Source organism: Choloepus didactylus, chromosome 2, assembly GCF_015220235.1.
Source record: "Choloepus didactylus isolate mChoDid1 chromosome 2, mChoDid1.pri, whole genome shotgun sequence".
Lineage (NCBI taxonomy): Eukaryota > Metazoa > Chordata > Mammalia > Pilosa > Megalonychidae > Choloepus > Choloepus didactylus.
Genome location: NC_051308.1, coordinates 21,817,546 through 21,838,123, shown reverse-complemented (window position 1 = coordinate 21,838,123; position 20,578 = coordinate 21,817,546). Strand labels below are relative to the sequence as shown.

General features: G+C 39.8%; 1 protein-coding gene and 1 pseudogene across 5 annotated transcripts in view; one reads left to right on the top strand and one right to left on the bottom strand.

Annotated features, from left to right (window-relative positions):
* RYR2 (ryanodine receptor 2) overlaps positions 1-20,578 on the bottom strand; it is a 769,122-nt gene that overhangs the window by 724,938 nt on the left and 23,606 nt on the right. The window lies entirely within an intron of this gene.
* Positions 9,180-10,299, top strand: LOC119526860 (annotated as a pseudogene).

The following is a 20,578-nucleotide window of genomic DNA, read 5'->3' as shown; positions in this document are numbered from 1 at the left end:
GAGGGCCACGTGACGATGTAACTTCCTCACTCAGGTGGCTGGGGCCAGGATAACTTCGGAGGGATGTGCAGCTCAGCCCACACCCCTTTGGGGCCCAAACAAAGATTAGGATCAGTGGCTGACTCTGGAAAACCCTGAGAATCCCAGACACAAAGAGTTTCTCCTGCCCTGGCTTCTACTCACTCAACAACTGCCTGTTTAAATTCCAGATCAGAAACTCACACACAAGCAGTGGAAGCTCAACAGATAATGTATAGATGAAGAGTGAGAAATTCACAGAGGCAACAGTTACTTTAACACTAGGAACTGAGGTGGGAGCAGAGGGAGAACTGAGGCAGGTTTTCCTGCAGGTACTGTATTAGTTAGAGTTCTCTAGGTAAACAGAATCAACAAGAGATATTTAACCGTAAGATTTTATAAAAGCGTCTCACGCAACTGTGTCGATGCACGAGTCCAAATTCCAAAGGGCAGGCAGCAAGCTGGTAACTCCAATGAAGGTGTTCAATGAACTCCTCAGGAAATGCTTCGCTGGCTAGCTGAAGAAGTAGTGAAGGTCCTCTGTCTGTCTCTCTTAAAAGTCTTCAACTGATTAGATTAAATCCAGCTGACTGAATTCTCTCATTGTGGAAGACACGCCCTTCGTTGACGTAATCAGTCACGGCTGCAGCCAACTGACTGATGATTTAATAAACCAGCCTTCTGGTTTATTAACAGCCAGAAATGTTAAGGCCAGTGCTTGCAGTAAGGGTTAGGTCAGTGCTTGCTTGACCAGACATCTGGACACCATCATCTGGCCAAGCTGACACATGAAACTAACCATCACAGATACCAAGAAGCAATATAATACAGCGCTGTAGTACTTGAGAAGGTGGGCTATGCAGCCATCTGCCTGGGTTCACAACCCGAGTCTGCTTCTAAGGAGCTGCTTAATCCTGGAAAAAAGTTACACAATTTCTCTGTGCCTCAGTTTCCATATTTATAAAACAGAGAAAACAAGATTTACCTTCTTTATAATAATTTGGGGGAAGATAACATAAGTAAATATTTAGAATAGGGTCTGGCACTCAATAAACATGAGATATTATTATTACGCACTTCTTTTTTTTTGCAATAAATATTTAATATTTGTTTCAAAATGTAATGTTGCTCAGAGCAAAAGAAGATGCTATTGATTCAGCGTACTGCGTGGGGCACCAAGTAATTTCCCAGTAAAGAGAAGGATTTTTAATTTATGACTTGTACTTATATATTTATACGCTCTCCTTGGATTCATCTTGTAATCAATGACACAGAGCTGTCAGAGAAGCCTTCAAAACTGGCTTACAGTCTGTGGTTCTGGAACATGAAGATAAAATGCTGACATCTTTAACATCAACCTCTGCTGACCAACTGGGCTGAATTAACCTAAATATTATATTTATACTGCTATTGCATAGTCTGGTATTTTTATGTTCACCATATTTTCTCACTGTTAAAATATGATTAAGAAAATTAATTTATTGGAAGGTAATGCAACTCTGTCCATGCAGATAAGGAAGAAGGGTGGTTTTAGGATTCTTCCAGTGTCTTATGCAATGGGGCACACGTTTGAAACGTGGAGGCACGGGGGCTGTGAGGCGCTGTGGGGAGAGAACGTCTCACGTTCTGGCTGAATGTTGAGCAGGGTCTGCTCTGAGTCACATGGACTTCTCTTAACCAGTCACTGGCCCTTCCTGTCTTCAGGAATTTTATGGCACAAGTGACCTTCCCTGACAAGTATTCTCCATTTTCAAGGTCTCAAATGCCATTTTCAAACACAAATAATGGAATGTTTATCCTTAGTATGGGAAACGAACAAGGAAAAAAGGGATCAGCGGGGTCAATCTTGATTTTTATCATAAACCCATAGAAATGTTAATGTATATATTTAGTAGAGAAAATGGTAAAGAAATTCAATTTCAAATTCAAATCATGACCCAATAAAAAGAGTGACCTAAAATACAAATGTGCACTGAAGAAACAACTGCAGCAGAAAGAAAAACAGGATAGGGGAGACACTTGACCAGACATCACAGAATGTAAAGTGTAAGGCTCGGTTTCTCCCGTCCAGGTCTCCAGACTGCTCCATCCTTTATGAGCCCAACTGCCTGGAAAATGACTACCAGTATCACTGTGAGAGGATGTACAAGAAATATCGTATTTGTTTAAAAAGAAAATTTCCAGAAGGGATTAAATGAAGTCTTACTTTCTTTTACTTAAGCCTACATCCTCCCTACCAAAAAAAAAAACAAAAAAAAAATTTTAAAATTGCTTTGAGTACAGTATAAAAGACATTTTTCTTCTGCCTCACCCTTTCCAGTCTCTTATACTACAGAGGGGATGTTGTGGGGATCCCTGAAAAATAGAAATAAGTAAGTAGAAATATAAGCAGGAATCTTTATAAATACATCTGAGACAAAGTAGCCAGACTTACAAAGCATAATTAGGTCTTATTTACCTGATTTAAGCAATAAATAGATTTCAAAGGTGACCAAATAAAAGAAAATCAGTTCTGGCACCTGGGGTTCACTCTCTTATTAAAAATCAATATGTAAGAAATGTTACATGGGCTCTCAGTTGACCTTCAGGCCATGAGTTACAAAATGGCTCCCAGCCAAGGAGGCACATGGTGAGCAGCCCCCACTGACACAGACCTCAGCAACGTGCAGCTTAGAAGGTGAGACTCGGGAAACAAGAGGAGAAAAGGGGGGCTAAGCTCTGACCAATCAGTTTGGGGCAAGTTTCCTTCTGCCTCAATGTTCTAACAAGCCAGTAGAACAGAACTTGCCTGCCAACTGCCATTTCCCTTCTTTTTTTGTACTATAAATCCACAGTGCCCCCCGAATGCTTTGGAAACCTGCTTTTACTTGGTGGTGCCCGATTCATGAATTGTTATACTGTTAACAAAGCTCTCTTCTTTCTATTTGCAGTAGCAGTTCCTTCACAGAATGAATAACCAAGCAGGGTAAATTCTCCTGGATTTGTTAACTCAAATTGCAGTACCTTCCCCTTTTAACTCAAGGTCTTAAAACTATGTACCACTTTTCAGAGAGTTTAGGGCTGATGGAAAAGGTCAGGCTGGCAGCTCTAAAGGATGTCACTCTCGATTTATTTATCTACCAAAGGGACATAGTTTAGATCCTTTACTTCACTGGAATACTTGAATCATACCAGTTAGAACATAAGCTATCCAGAAATCGAAAAAGAAAACAAAGTATGTATTCAAGTTAAAATCAATCCAATTTTAAGAAGGCCATTAGTCAACCCCAATTTTAGTAAGGTTTTGAACAAATATGTGAGACTAAAAATAGTCTAAAATTCCAAGTGCCACTGAACAGCTTTCATTTGGGCTTAACTCCCACAGCAGACTGCTGTAATGGGCATCAATTCCAACTGCTTCAGGGTATAAGATTTCTAATTCAATAAAATTTAGGAGAAAGGCTTTCCTAAACATAGCTCCACAGATTTAAAAGGGGGCATGAGATGTTTTCCTCTGGCAGCTAAGTCATAGAAGAGAGGTTCTAACATGTCAGAGGAGCTCAATTTGTACTTTTTTAGAATTTTTGTATTTTGTCCAAGTGGTAAAATCCTGAGAAGCTTGTATTCTATAGCTAAGCATCTTTGAAATTTTTTTTCTGGAGCAGGTGGCAGCATAAAATTCAACACTACTCCCAAACACCATTACTGGGATTAGAAAAGGAAGATGTCAATGTATACTTCCTTGAAAAAATATAAAGCTGCTCAGGGAAATTAAAATTAAAAACAACAGGATCCAATGTATGTCACATTTCAAAAGTTGTTACCTGCCACACAGTGCTGTAGAGAAACCATTCTCATAGGAAACTGGCATAACAAACTACAAATGGTTTTAAAAAAAAGTTTACAGTTTAGAAATAAGGAAATAGGGGTGTCTTGGGTTTAAATGACAGGAGCTGAAGAAAAGCGCTTCATGAGATTTAATCCAAAAACAAAACATGCCCAGGAAGATATTTACCAGACTGGCAACTGGGCAGCAAAAGGCACTCTTTAATGGAAGGTATGTGAAATAGGTCATTGCTTAACATCATAAACTAAAAAGGCACACCCCTTCTATTGAAGGGGAAGCTCGTGTCAAATCTGGTTTTTGTTCCTCCCTCCCATAAATCCTGCGAAAGTCTATGAAAACACAAAATAATTTTCAAGATTCCAGGGTCCGTGACCTTCACCGTTTTGCTCTGATACTTTAAAAACCCAGCTATTCACAATAATTTATTTTAATACTCAGACCCCAGCAGGAAAAAGGAAAACTACTCTAGTAGAACAATTCAAGCGGAACCTTGTTTACTGGTGACTCATGCTGTCCCTCCTCCCTGGAATATACAGGCTTCAAGGTCAAGCACAAGTCCACTTCCCTGCGTATCCAGCCGTCACCCCTATCTTGTTTTTCTGATTCTTCTTTCCTGAGTTTTTGCCTGAGCCATACCTGAGCAATGCAATTACATGCTGTCTTGGCTTCTGATTGGTCTCCTTTACGTATAACTTCTTCCCAGCTGGGAACATCTTGTGGAAATGACTGGCTGTTAACATCTCCTAAAGCCCTAGCAGTTGCAAAATGTTCCTCACAGATGGAACACCCAAGGTTATTAGCTTAGTGATCCCCAGTTACCAGGTTATGGGGATGCATGATGGCTTGACTCATGGGCACTTCCCTTTAGTAAGAAAGAAGCCTGAACATTCCTGCTGTCAGCTAAAATTACGACAAATAACCCTTTTATTTTGTACAGCAATTTACAGCTAGAGAGTGCTTTTAGACATTATCACAGAGAGATGGTATACTTCTCATAAACACATGGGAGGAAGGTCGTTCCAAAATGTCCAGATTGCCCATGTTGCAATAGTACTGGACAGTCCTAAGAAATGTGGCCATGTAAGTCTGCATATAAGCACAGTTTCAGTTTGAAGAACAGCTTCTAGAAATGTGCAGTGTCCAACTCTGGATTACAAAATTTCCAGTTTCAGAATTGAAGCAAAGGCTTTCCTTAGCAAGACAAAATGATTAAATTAAGTTTATCTTAGATATTCTTGACTTCTCTCTGCCCTTTACTGTCCCTAAAACTACTGTCCCTAAGACTACTGAAGGGAGAAAAAAAAATGGCTACCTACATGTATGGTCTCACTTTTAACATTTTAATTTCCTAGAAGAATATGATATAGTAGCAACCACAGCTAATTCACCATTGTGATTTTGCTCACACACCCCTCTTTTGGTTTTCTTTTCTGAGCCCCAGGCCTGTCTTCCATCACCTAAGGCTGATATTCAGCAGCCCTCCATCAGGTGAGCTCCTAGCCCACTCCACACTGCTGTTCCCCAAACCAAAGGAGAGATGGGTGATCCTTTTGTTTTCTAGTAAGCTTCCCTTTTCCTACAGCCAGCCCATTGAAACTACCAAGAAACCACAAGGTAGAGTGGAAAAACAAGGGCTTCAAAGCTAAACAGGCCAGGTGGGAGATCAACTCACAACTTAAAACTCTCTGTTCGTCATATTATTTCTCTAGAATTCTAGGGAGAAAACTTACGCAGGTGGTAATATTTTCAACATTAATTTGCAACAAGTGCCTGGAGAAGTTACTTACCCTCTCTCAGCCTCAGAAGTCCCACAAATTAAGATAACACTACCTCATGAGGTTGCTCAAGGTTTAAATAACATGAGCCAGGTAATGTGTCTATTAGGACAGTGCAAGGCACCCAGGAAATATTCCATAAATGACAACCTATGTTATTTATTAATGTTGTTTTGAAAGATAATACAAACGACAGATTTCTAAAACTATAAGTTCAATAAAAATCACTTCTGCCAATCAGTATTCATTGAGCACCCTTCACATTCAAGGATTTTATCAAGAAACAATACTGCACCACCACCCCCCAAAAAAAAATCCTTGCTCACCAGGATTTTATTATCTACTACAATAATGATACACGGAATGAAATCACAGAAAAAGATGAGTTTTTACAAATACAGAGTACAAGTAGAGGACAACTGAGCCCCACAAAGCCAATAAATTAAATGGTAACTGTTTGCAATAACAAAAAGATACTGTACATATCAAGCTTTCCCCTAAGTGCATTTAAGCTATGTGTTGTTTTTTCATTAGACAACTTTTCAGAAACGCTATCTGTGAAGCCAGATGAAACTGTGGGAAGGCACAGAGATGGAAATAAAGAGACCCAGGAAGGAAGTCAGACCAGCTCCCCCGCCCTCCAGGTCCCTCCAAACAGAAGGTTCCTCTGCCAGCTCTCCCTGCTGCCTACCTGTCCTCTTGAGATCAGGGATCTATCCTCCAAATACCCAGGACTGCTGCTTCCCCTGTTGCTTGTGCCCATATCCCTATACTTGGTCCACTCTGGTATAATATGCTTAGTTGGCTGTTTAGTGGCTAATGTGCTGTAATAGGAGGAGAACCTCAGAGAACACAAAGTACACAAAATTATCTAAATTACTGGTAATTGACTGCATTCGACAAAAGATTTGATTACTCTCTTTTGGCCACTTCTATTTCATGCCTGCCAATACTTTGGCTTCTCTTTAGCTCCAATTCCTCAGAGTCACTCTGCCTATCCTACACACCCACTTCCCCCAGAGCCTGTGGTCCCAGAGAAGCAAAGCAATCTTTCTTTATGAGCCCATGTCCTCATGGACTGAAATTCCTCTCTCCAGTCCCAGGGCCACGCCTGGCCTCTGTTATTTATGGAAGCTCCATGGGTTTGCTGCTCCTATCCATGTCCCTCTGAGCTGTCCTTGATCTCCATATTCTTCATCTCTTTTCTGGTTGACTGCCCCAGCAGCTCCAGGTCATGAATGAATCATATGCCCTCTAATGCTAGCCTGAAGATTTTTCTAGAAGTCTCAGCTTCTCCTTAGCTCTGCCTCCAAGGACACCATCATTATGGACTACTAAGCTCCAATCCAACATCACTACTGATCCCTCAATGAGCCGCCCACCTAGGCTCTCAGCTTCAGGCGATTATCTCATCTCAAATGATCTAACAGAATGGCGCTGTCCCAATACATCATCCACTAGCATTATGTGGTGTTCAAATCTAAATTTAAAGTCAATAAAATTTAAATTCAGTTCTTCAGTTGCAATAGTCACATTTCAAGGACTCAGTAGCCACATGTGGCTAATGGTTACCGTACTGGACAGTGCAGATGGCACCTTCCTGTCATCTCAGAGTTCTACTGGGCAGTGCTGATCCAGAGCACTGATATGGCCACGTTGCATAGAGATCCCTGTTGCTCTGGCCACAGCACAGCAAGGTTCTGCACACAGGGGAAGACGGCAATTTCGCTACAGTGGATTTATCCAAGAGATGCTGTGAAGGAAGCGAGTTCTGAACTAGGTTTGGAAATCATAGTAGTAACACCCTACAGCTGCATTCTATTTTGCATATACAAAACATTTTTACATATATTTCTAAATACCATGGTTTAAAATATGGTGCCATGTCATATGGTAGAATAGCAAATGTAAAGAAACACAGGTGAAAAGGCACACCCAGAGAAGACAGTTGTCTCTCAAGAAAACAAGCATTTTTTTTTTTTAATTTGAGGGACTTAGGCATCAAAAAGGCCATGTAGATTTTTTCTAAGGATATTTTAACCCATGTTTACATTCCTTTATTTTGATCTTAACAATACCCTCCCCTGCTACCAGGTGACACTAACCCATTAACGCAGACATGGACAGACTACATCCCCTTCTACAACAAATCCTCATGGTACATCTTTTGTATAAAGACTTCTTTTCTCTGAAATCAGAATTACAAACGTGATTCAGTGTATTTCGATGCGGTGATCGTCATTCCAGCAGCATTCGTATGTCAAAGGCTAGAGGGTTAAGGAAAAACGCCTCTCCACACCCGTCTGTGATCTTCAAAGCCAACAGAGTAGGATCTTCAAATCTCTTTCTCTCACCACTGCTTCTGTCATTTGATCTCCTTCTCTGACTCTCACCCTCCTGCCTCCCTCTTACAGAGAGGGTTGTGATTATGTTGGGCTCACCCAGATAACCCAGGATAATCTTATCATCTCAAGAATCTCAATTTAATCACATCTGAAAAACCCTTACTGCCATGTAAAGTAACATTTTAGCAGGATCAAGGAATTAGGAAGTTAACATCTTTGGGAAAGAGATGCGGGTGATTATTTAGCCTACCACATCAACCTTATTAACTCCTCTCTGCAGTCTATCTGATTAAGAGTAGACTTAGTATCTTCGGATATATTCTGACCAACTGAAGTTTTGCATGTGCATGATACACTTCAGCATCTGGTGGGATACACTGGAATTAGCTAAAAGGAACATAAACTGGTTTTCTAGTCTATTTTAGGCTATTTACTTTTTCATATTTCTTAACAGGTAATATACAATTATCATTCACTAGAAGTAGTATGGGTTTCATTGTATTCCTTTAATGATTTTGATGATAAAATGTGAGGTAACATATAAGAAGTTTAAGATGACACATTTCGGTTTAATTCATTCTCAGTGGCTTATTTCTTTAAAATTGTGTGGCTTTGTGGCTACCTCTTACTCCTATTCAATAGTTGACAAATTTGAACTAGTACTAGATGGAACAGAACATTATTTCCAACAATAAATGTACTCTAAAGAAATGAAATAGTGTATGCAAAGAAATGGTTATTCTTTATTAGGGCACTATCATATTTGGAAATGCTTTTTTAAAATCTGACAATTGAAGGAATGAGAAGAAAAAGACTCTGCTTATTTTCAAGCATGGCTACCTAGATATCAGGCTTTTTCATTTACATTTTTTTAAGGTATTCTAAGATCCACAATGGAAAAAAGTTACACCCCACCCCCATTAGGAATGTGTTAAGTTGGAGGCAGATTAAATGGACAGAATTAGCAGGGATCTCCCGAGAGACTACTTAAAATGTAAGACTCAGCAGGTGAAAAGGGCAAAAGACTGAAGGGTGTCTTTCCATGAGTTTGGTACTATTTTTAATCTTAAGAGGAACAGTTCTGGCTTCATGGGGATTATAAAGATTTGGTTTGCTATTTGGGAGAAGAAAAGGCTTTTCCCGCTATAGAAGAACTCAAGCAGTAAAGGGTTATTTTGGCTTTATAAAAAACAGAAACAATTCAAATTCAATAAAATGCTGTCTCTCAGCCCTCGCCCGGAGGAGGCGGCGGAGGCGGCAGCGCCTGGGGAGAGCGAGCGCGCAGCGCGCGAGGTGGGAAGCCGCGGGCACCTCCCCTCCATAAGGAGGGGCCTGGGCAGGACCCGGGACCCTGCCCCAGCCCTTCCCTCCCGGTCAGGCCGCGAGGGCAGGGGGAGCAAGGTGGAAAGAGGGCAAGCGCTGGGAGAAGGCGGCTGGACCAGCGAGCGCCAGCGAGGAAGGCTGGAGGGGAAGCCGCCGCCTGCGCCCGTCGCCTTCCCTGCTCTCCCCTCCCTGCTCCGCAGAGCAGCACCGGGTCAAAGTCAGCAACAAGGAGCTCAACTCCAACCAGGACGAGTCCAGGAGACCTCAGACAAGGAACAGCAGGAAGCAACTGGACACACTGATGGAGTACAAAATGAAATAGACCGGCTTAATGAACAAGCCAGTAAGGAGCTTTTGAAAGTAGAACAGAAATATAATAAACCCCACCAACCATTCTTTCAGAGGAGGTCAGAACTGATCGCCAGAATCCCAAGTTTTGGGGATAGCAACATTTGTCAACCATCCACCACGGCCTGCATGAGGGCGTGAAGAGACGCTGTATTATTTGACCAGCGTTGAAGTGACAGAATTTGAAGATATTAAGTCAAGTTACAGGATGGTTTTACTTTGAGGAAAATCCTTACTTGGAAAATAAAGTTCTCACCAATGAATTTCATCTGAACGACAGCAGGGATCCATCCTCAAAGTGAAATCAAACGGAAAGCTGGAAAAAAAACTGACAAAACGTTCAAGTCAAACACAGAATAAAGCTAGCAGGAAAAGGCAGCATGAAGAACCAGGCAGCTTCTGTACCTGGTTTACCCACCATTCTGATGCTGGTGCAGATGAGTTACCAGAGGTCATCAAAGATGGTATTTGGCTAGATCCATTACATTACTATTTGGTTCCTGATAGGGATGATGAAGAAGGGGGAGGAGATGATGATGATGATGATGATGGAGGAGGAAGAGGATTGGAAATTACTGATGAAGAAGTAGATGACCATGAAGGGAAAGAAGATGAAGATGATGAGGGAGAGAAAGGAGAGGAGGATGATGGATAAGATGACTGATAGAACACTGATAGGTTCCAACGCTTTTTAATTTTCTCCAGTCCCTTGGAGCAAGTTGCAGTTTTGTTTTGTTTTGTTTTTCCCCCTCTTATGCTCAATTGCCCTGTTTTTGAGGCCTCTTTTCTCTCCTTTACACCGTGGTTCTCATCTTATTTGGGGGGAAATACCTTGAGCAGAACACAGCGGGAAAAGAATTTCTACCCCTTTCCATTCCAATTCATTTTTATCCCTTCCTATCTCAATAAAAAACTTTATGAAATGAACACACCACCATGCTCTGTGGGAAAAAAGAAGAACCTTCTGTTTCCTTTCCTCTGCTGGAAGCTGGAGGAGCCAGGCCCTGAGTAGTGGTGCATAGAATTCTAGCTTTTTCCTCCTTCCTCTATATATCAGGCTCAGAGATTACACTGTGTCTTTAAGTGAATATGAACAATTAGCACTTACCAACATGTATCTGTCTTTCTCTTGTTTAAAAAAAGAAAAAAAAACCTTTTAAGAAAACAGGGTGATAGAAGGTCGGCAAAGGGTAAGTTCGAGATGTTTCGGTGGGTTAAGTGGGCATTTTAACAACATGGCTTCTCCAGTGGCATGTTTAATTGTGATGTTTAACAGACATCCTTGCAGTTTAAGATGACACTTTTAAAATAAAATTCTCTCCTAATGATGACCTGAGCTCTTTTACTTGATGGGATAATCAGCAGAACCTAAAAGATCTTATTTGGAATTGACATTCTCTGTCATTAATTTTCTTCCTGTTTATTTTTAATTTTTCTTTTTGCTTCATTGGAAAGTAAAGATGATACTCAGTTTTAAATGTTAAAAGTGTACAAGTTGCTTTGTTACGATAAAACTACATGTGACAAAATAGAATTTAACAAAGGATTACAAATACTGAATCTTGTGTGTGTGCGTGTGTGTGTATATATGTATTAGATGCTAGGGTATTAGAATAGCTAGAAGGAAATAATTGAAATGGTGGATCTGTAACCCATAACATTCTTGTTAAACTGTACTTTGGAAGTTATCACCTTTCCGTATATATCTTACATTTCACAATAAGGAAATGACTGAAACTATAGAAGTGTAACCCACAGCATTCTTGAAATTACCTATATAACCATTTGTTAAATTGTACTTTGAAAGTTATCACCTTTCTGTATATATGTTATATATCACAATAAGGAAACAACTGAAATTGTGGAAATGTAACCCATAACATTCTTTGAAATTTGCTAACTACTTGTTAAATCATACTTTGAAAGTTTAAAAAAAAAAAAAACTAAATGTATATACCAAAAAAAAAAAAAAATGCTCTCTCAGAATATTGTTGTGTTGTCTCTTTAGAAGGCAAGATATTATGAGCCATATCTTACATGCTTCACATGACAGCTTTATCTAAAATGTTTACGTACTATGGGAAAAGTACTACCTACCAGAGACAATGCTGGAAAGGATGAACTTAGTGGGTAGAAAACTTACCTTACCACTTGTGCCACTTTGAAACTGTTATGGACCCCAAAAGAGCCATGATCTTTTAACCCCATCTTGTTGGATAGAACTTTTTGATTGAGTGTTTTCATGGAGATGTGACTCACCCAACTGTGGGTGAGGCTTTTGAGTACATTATTTCCATAGAGGTATGGCCATGCCCATTCAGTGTGGGTCTTGATTAGATCACTGGAGTCTGAGAGCAGAAGCCAAGAGAGATGTTTCAGCGAGAGAAGCGAAGATGTGTGGTACAGAGTTTTCCCCTGGGAAAAGCTAAGAGGTGACGCAGATGCTGACGCTTGGAGGTGCTTGGAGATGCAGACAGAAGGACTTTTGGAGATGCTAAGCTAAGAGATGAAGCCCAGAGTTTGCTCCGGAGAAGCTAAGAGAGGATCTCCAGATACTTAGAGAGAAACGCTCTGGGAGAAAGAAACAAGGATGCACAGGAGCTGAGAGAGAAGAACCAAGACAGATGACCAGAGACATTTTGGAGAAAGTCATTTTGAAACACATCCCAGGAGCAACAGATCAGCAGACGCCAGCCACACGCCTTCCCAGCTGACAGAGTATTCCAGATGCCATCAGCTGTTCTTCAGTGAGGTATCACCTTGTAGATGCCTTAGTTTGGACACTTTTATGGCCTTAGAACTATAAATTTGTAACCTAACAAATTCCCTTTATAAAAGCCAATCCATTTCTGGAATTTTGCATAATGGCAGCATTAGCAAACACTCAAATGTTTTCCAAAGCAACAGACAACCAATGTAGGCTAATTTGTGATTCCCTAAGTTTAATCTTTGTCAAGCAACAAAACCGAAAAAGATGGAAGAAAGTAGAAATCATAGATTAGAACCTTAGAAAAATTTTATACACTAATGCCACCCCTGATTTGGGTTTTCATATGGCACTGGGGTGTGCAGTGAGAGGTGGTGAAAAACATTTCTCCTGTGCCCAACATCTGCTATGCATCTGATCCAAGTTACGCATCTGTTGAATGAACCTATGAATATGGTCCATTTTTGCAAAGAAAGTACACGAAGAAAAGGAAAGGAAGAGTACTCACTTCCCATCTCTCCTGACCAGGCTTTGAGAGTCATGACTTGTGATGGCCTCCAAGCCTACCGTGGAAGGAGGCACGAGGGGAGAGAAACCCGAGATGGGCCCCCAGAAATTGACAGGGACTTCAATTCTGCCAACATCTCAGATTTGAAACTTTGATGAGATCCACCAAGTTCAACTTCTGTGCGCTTGGTTTCTGACAAGATGAGTGAATGCCATTTTCTGCTTATTGACATCTCTGTGGGCTGAAAAGAAAAAATGTGTCCTAGTGCATCTGGTATTAGGAATAAATCTACATCCACAAATGGTACTTGAAGAGTGAATCATTACTCATTATATTTCTCACATTTTGCATCTCCATTTAAACAAAAACATTTGCATTTTTTATCCTGACTTTGCTAGACTATAAAATCAGATGATTTTTCACTGGTAGGTAACCAGGTTACAAAAAAAAAAAAAAAAAAGAAGAAGCCAAATGCGCAGTACATCTTAAACTCAGGAATTGAACCTGGAAACAGAAATGAGGCATAGCGACAAGGTGCCACAGAGTTGCTATGAATACACTCAATAAAAACCAAGCCCAGTGAATGAAAACTGGTCAGTACATTAATCTCCAAGCTCAGATGCTGGATCAGGTGCCATCGAGAAGCAGTTTCAACTAATGGATGAAGAAGAGAAATTCAGTGATTCAAAAGCTTTCCTTAGAACTGTATCTCCTGCAGGAAATCAAAACTTCAATATGAAAGAGTGCCGGTTATGAGTAGTAGTTTGTTTCAGGGCCAGTGGCCATGAAAATACACTACACAGTTCTGAAGAGAGAAGAATTCATATGCCATATCAAGCCATAACACTATAATTTGAAAGTTGTATGTATGTATATACACACATAAATACACAGTTCACACTCCTCCCGGCTTAGTATTTAACTTGTCCATTATTATCAATTTTATCTAATTAAAAAGCATATTTTTTATGGCTTTCAGACAGCTTGGGTTCCACTGCAACTGGAAAATGGAGGCCTTTTATCTTTGCACACTCAAACCATAAACCCTGCCTATGACATCTCCTTCCAAAGCCCAAACACAACATATCTAGAGTAAAGCAGTGCACCACACCTCCTTCTCTAAGGTTCCACACTCATCCTTCCTTCTCTGGGGACTCCTGCAAAGCTGCTCTTCTGACCCTTACTTCTCTTTGGGGTTGCTCTTGATAGGAACAAAGAGAGTACTAGCAAAAAAAAAAAAAAAACTAGAAACAAGACACATTTACTTTCCAAACTCTTACAACTAGTTCTTCACAAGGACTCCAGAAAACTAGCTGTTAAAAAAAAAAGAAACAAATAATTGGCAAGGAGAAGGGGGCACAGGGTAATAGGAAGGACGTGGACAGGCAGGAAAAACTCAGTAATAACTTCTACATAGCAAGCTAACCACACAGGGTACCAATGATATTGTAGAAAATGAAATTCCCTAAGCAAGCCCTGGCTTTTATGACTTACCCTCCAGAGGTCAGCACTTCTTTCTTCCTCACTACCTGGCCTTCGTAAGAGACAGGTTATAGATTGGGGTAGAAGAAAGGATGAATCCAGAGCACAGAAGGATTTTTTAAAATCTTGATTTCTAAGATGGGAAACAGCAGAACATGCCTTAGATTAAAATACCAGAAGAAGCTGCCTCACTGATCTTCTTAACCCCTCCTGCAGAGCTCTCCTCCTTCTGGTGTCCTTGCCCCCCAAATCCCCGGGAATCCAGGCTCTCATAATGTCCCCCAACTGAAATCATATAATGGAGCACCACCCACTCCAAAGGCTCTTGGTTCTTGATATTAGGAAAGCAGTCTGATTAAACACGCACACACAATTACAATGTTCCAAAAATACAGCAGTTTGACATCCTGTAGCCTCAGCTTATACTTGCTCATTGCTTCACTTCTCCCTCCAGCTTCCAGGAACAGCAGAGAGGAAATTAACATTTATTCATCAGGTTAAGAATTTTACCTTATGGAGTCAAGTTTGTTTTGTGCAACAAAGAAATGGACTCAGATATTAAAGTAACTTTGCCAATGCTGAGACCAGGTATTGAACCCAGATATTTCTAACTCCAAAGCCCACCAAACCACAGTTTCTTCCCCATAGCTGAGATGACCAAGTGTTTCACAACAAAATGGTTCTTTAGGGAAAAACAATTTCAGCATAGACTTTATCCTAATATCCCTGAAGATTCCTATGTAAGCCTGTAGAAAAACTAAAATATAATCTGTTGCACTTCAAATTTCACTAATCGTGCTAAAAATAAACATAAATGACAACACTCTTGAGCAGCTTTTAACAAAAGACACTCAATGAAATACCTATTTTTAAAATATGAAATAATGGATATAAAAATGCAATGTGAATTCTGTGCTTTCCTGTCATTACTCAGCATTTGGGGTTACAGCTCTGATAACAAGGTTATCGGGGCCCTCTGCGGCCTCTCCAGGCAGGCTCTTTTCATGCTTCCTGTGTGGATGCAGAGGGTGAAATCAGCAGCTAACTTCACCTTCTAATTAGCCCCAAATCAGCTTTTAATTTAATTTTCTTTCTAGAGAACTGAAAAGAGACTAGCACGCTCAGGAAATGCCTTGCTGAAAGCAAAGCAGTATTCCCTAAGCAATAAAACTGGAACAGGGAAGGCACCAAGAAACTGCAAAACCAGCTCCTAGGAACTGGAGCTGGGGTGTGGGATCATGAAAGCAAAGTATCGACTCCATCTTGCAGCGGGTGCCATCAACTATCGCCTCCCCCACTTTTCCATTTGCTACTCAAAATGCTTGCTCTGCCTAGGAATAAAAGCAATACTAACCTTAGTGATCACGTATAGCTCTATAGACTTAGTCACCGGCTGCCTGGTAAGAATTACACACATCATTAAATATGTTGGGCTTTCTTATATGTGCCATCCAATTTCCACAATACACTCAGTTCACATGTTCTTAGTATTCACAGCTTTTTGCTGGCATAGCCTGATCATTCTCTTACTGCTTTATAAAATCAGAGGAAACACTAGGGTCCATGAAAATAAGAGAAGCAAATGTAGATCCTCAAGTCGGTGGCTCAGAACCTTTATTGAGAGTCTTTCCCACAAACTTTCTTCCCACATTTTTTTCTCCTCTGAAGACAGGGAAAAGGATAGAGGCAAAAAGGGTAGAAAACCCTGCAAGAATGGAATTATGAAACAGACTCCAAAATCTTGCTTAGAGTCACAGATTTTAAACTCATGGCTCTGATACCAAGCATAAAACCAAAATCACAATGAGTTTGGTTCTTCAGCCTCTACTCACTTCACGTTGGTGTGCCTCCCACAGTGTCATTCTCTATGAACAGGGCTCCCAAGTATGTGGCGTCAGCCCTGACCCCCTCTTCCAAAGGCCAGACACACCCCTCCAACTGCCTGTCCAATATTTCTACTTAGACAAACTACCCAGCTTGGAAATCAATGACACATTCCTAGCCCACAAACTCTCTTTCTAAGTGACATCCCACCAGTCATAAATGTAAAATCTTGAGTCAACACTGATGGACTGCTGTCCTTGACCCTCACTTTCACTAGACCCTAGACTCTAGCCCAGGGCAGAGGAGATGCCACCTTGAGTTCACACTAGTCATGGCTAACGTGGCACTTTCAAGTGCATTATACCCATGGAGAATGACTAATCCCCAAATAATATAAACACATCTGAGCTGGGAGAGGTTGTGGCAAGGGCAGAACATCTGAAATAGGTTATGTAAGAAGACCAAAGCAGGTGACTCTGGATGAATGCAGATAACCTCCTGAGGACCCTGCTCAAGGCCTCTATGGCTGAAAAGCCACCTCTGTCTAATCAATCTCCAACCACTGTCACGTCTTCCTTCCTGAGGACCAATCTTTCCTTCTCACACACAACGCTGTCACATAGTTCACAGCAACAGAATGAAATGCGAGCTATGCCTATAAATTTATAGTTTTGGTAGCCACACTAAAAGGAAAAAGGAAAAGGTGAAATTAATTTTAACAATATTTTATATAATCCAGTATACACAAAATATTGTCATTACAGGTAATTGGTAGCAAAAAATTATTAATGAGGTGGTCTATTCTTTGTGTCATTCTAAATCTCTGAAATCTGGGGTATATTTTCACTTATAGCACATCTCAACTCAGACTAGCCACATTTCAAGCACTCCATAGCCACACATGGCGAGTGGACAGTGCAACTCTAAACAGTGATCATTTCGAATACAAACCACATATAACTTCCTACATGGTCCCCTTTCTCTTACTGAGCTTCCTCTCTTGCCTTGCCCACTCTCACATCCCACGCTGCAGGTAGATTAACTACCTAATGCAATCTGACTTGCTTGCTCAAGTAGGGGTTCACCGAAAGTAGGAGCAACATTTCAATTCTCCACACCAACCACAGTAAATGTCTGTCAAATTAGTCAACCAATTACATAACCCTGGATAAAATCCAAATTCCTTAAAATGACATTCAGCCTTGGCCTTTAACTGGTTTTCCCACCGTGGGTGCTCTCTCCCTCCATTCCTCTTTGTGAAACTGCTACTCTGGGCCCCAAATGTCAATTCAGGTGTGTAAGGGGATAAAGGCAGAAAATGTTCACAAGGTAAACATGATGCAACTTCTGGGGCCCCAATTATAATGAAGGGGAGCATTTTTAATTATTTTTATATTAAAGTGCTCTGATATATACTGAAAGTGAAGGCCAAACCATTACCAATTTTTAAGACAAGTCGTCAAACACATTTTGTGCTGACAAGAAGGAGCTTTAAACTGACGCTCCAGGAACGCTCCCTCTTGCTGGTTGGTACATTGACGAAAAGACTCCAAGAAACCTTGGCCTCCTAGCATCGCCTGAAAATACCTCGTGCTTTGGTCTCTGCTCCTCTGCTTGCAGTGTTTCCCTCACCTGCCTTTCCTTCATCATCTCTGCCCACATGTCCCCTAACCGAAAGGAAGGAAACTTTCCCACATTCCAACTGACCCTTTAAAAAGCTGCGCAATTATCTTGGCATCAATTACACCCTGCTTAATACTGTTAGGTGCTACTATTACTCGAGTTTAAAATCCCCAACAACTATTAAAGTGAAAAATAAAAAACCATATTCATAAAAAGTAAGCAATGTATTCATTGAGAAATAGCCTAATAAAATTAAGCTTAAGTTAAAAACTTTGAAAATAAAATACATAAAAGATTCTGAACTCTTTCCTGACACTGTTTAGAGGGGGAAAAAATGCACTTTGCCAAAGCACTGACGGAAATTTTCACTATGTATATTTTAGTTCTTCACATGCATTAAAAAAAAAAAATTGTGAAAGACTGCAGCATTGCCTGACAAAAAGTATCATCAAGTATTTTCCTTGGGAAATACTTCTCTCTTAAGTTAAATGTTATATAAACATTCCTGATTTTCATAGACTACTTTTAGTCATCTGGATGACTGACATTAATAATTACACGCAGTACAAAAGTCCTCTCTGTACCCATCATACAAGCTATAAATGTCTAACTTGCTATGCCTATTTTGAAAGGTATTATTTACATTAGATGTTAGTAATTTAAAAATTATTAAATCCCTTAAAAGGTAAATGTATCAGTATACACACACACACACACACACACACACAACCTCCCCTTTTAAAATCATTCCCTTCAAGTTCTATTGCTAAATCTTGATTCTTTCCCACTCTTTTATCATCACAAAATAGAACCAGATTATCTGTAAATGGTGTGTAACTGGGATAAGCTGCAATTTATTACATGGATTTTTCCAGGCCTACAGTACATTCACCAACACTCCTCCAGAGAAACCTATGAAGAGCAGATTTAATTCTAATTAAAAAATTTAAAGTTCCAGATATCCTAATGTTCTAATGTGCCAATTTCCTTACCCATCACTAAGCATTTTTTTTTTTTACTTTAGTAAGCTCTTTTCTGAAAAAAGCTTGGAGTTGCTATGATTCTGCCAAACTTTAAATGAGCCAGGAGATTCTGCCCCAGTACAATGTATCTGCTGTATGTATCTGTTGTATTTTTTTTCAACTTGCTCACCTAGGAGCAGGTTTGGAGAAAATATCAGTTAAAGGCCACATGCAGGGAGATTCTAAAAATGGTAACAGGAAGTTCATTTTATACATCAAAGCCAACAAACAGAGCCATTGAAACAGCTCAAAGCACAAAGCGAAAATGAGTTTTGATGAACAAGAATTCATTTAAATATTAGCTTCAATCATAACAGAAAAGGAAATTTCCATTCCAAACCCCTTTTTTGCAGAAGTCAGGGCAAACATAAGCATAATAATATCTAGGGTAGATGAGACTAAATTAATGATTGGGAAGTTTTTTAAAAATCCCCAAAAATAGAGAACCTCAAGAATTTAATAGAAACTTGGCAGTGAATCTTGGACTGAATTTCAGTCCTCTTATAAAGGCCTCCAGTAATAGGATTAAGACCCATCCTGACCCAGGTGGGTCACACTTTAACTGAAGTAACCTCATTAAAAGGTCCTATTCACAGTGGGTTCACACCCACAGGAAGGGATTAGTTTAACAACATGGTGTTCTGTGGTACATACAGTTTCAAACCACCACACATGCTATGGACTTGCAAACTGCAAAAGCCCAGGTACTTACATAGAAACAAGTTTTTATTTCTCTGGGATAAATTCCCAGGAATGTGATTGGTGATTTTATAGTAAGTCTATATTTGTTTTTTTACACACAGCTTCAAACCACCACAACAGACAAGATTATTCTAAAATTTATTTGAAAAGGCAAAGGAACTAGAATAGTTAAACCAATCTTGCAAAAAAGAGGGAATAAACCGTCTATCTGATTTTAAGACTTCTTACAAGACTATGTTACTGGTGGAGAGAGAAACACAGAGATTAATGAGACAAACGCAGAACCCCAAACAAGTTCAGCCAACTAACTGTTTACAAAGGTGCAAAAGTAATTCAGTGAGGAATGACAGTCTTTTTGACACATAGTACTGAAATAACTAGGTATCTAGAGAAGGAAAAAAAAGTACCTTGACATAATTCACACATATTGCAAAAATTAACACCAAATATTAGATACTTTAAATGCAAAACATAAAATTTAGAAGAGAACTTAGGAGAAAATACTTGGAAACTATGGCAAGGTGAAGAGTTCTTAGATATGACACCAAATGCATGATTCATAAGTGAAAAACAATGATAAACAGACTTCATCAAAATTAAAAACTTTTGCTCTGCCAAAAAATCCCTGTTAAAAGATAGAAAAGATGGCTACAGGCTGGGAGAAAATACTTGCAAACCACGTATCTGGTAAAGGACTACTACCAAGAATTTCTAAAGAACTCCAAAACTCAACAGTTTAAAAAAAAAAAAATCCAATTAGAAAAAGGGCAAAAGGTATAAAGAGACATTTCACCAAAGAAATTACACAATGGCAAATAAGCACATGAAAAGATGTTCAATACACCAGCCATTAAGGAAATGCAAATTAAGAGCATGATGAGATATCACTGCACACTTATCAGAACAGCTAAAATAAAAATAGTGACAACACCAAACGTTAAGGAGGACCCAGAGAAATTAGGTTTCCTACACTGCTGGTAGGGATATAAAATGGCACAGCACACAGCCACTCTGGAAAATAGACAGTCATTTTAAAAACCAAATATAGACTTAACATATAGTCACCAATCACATT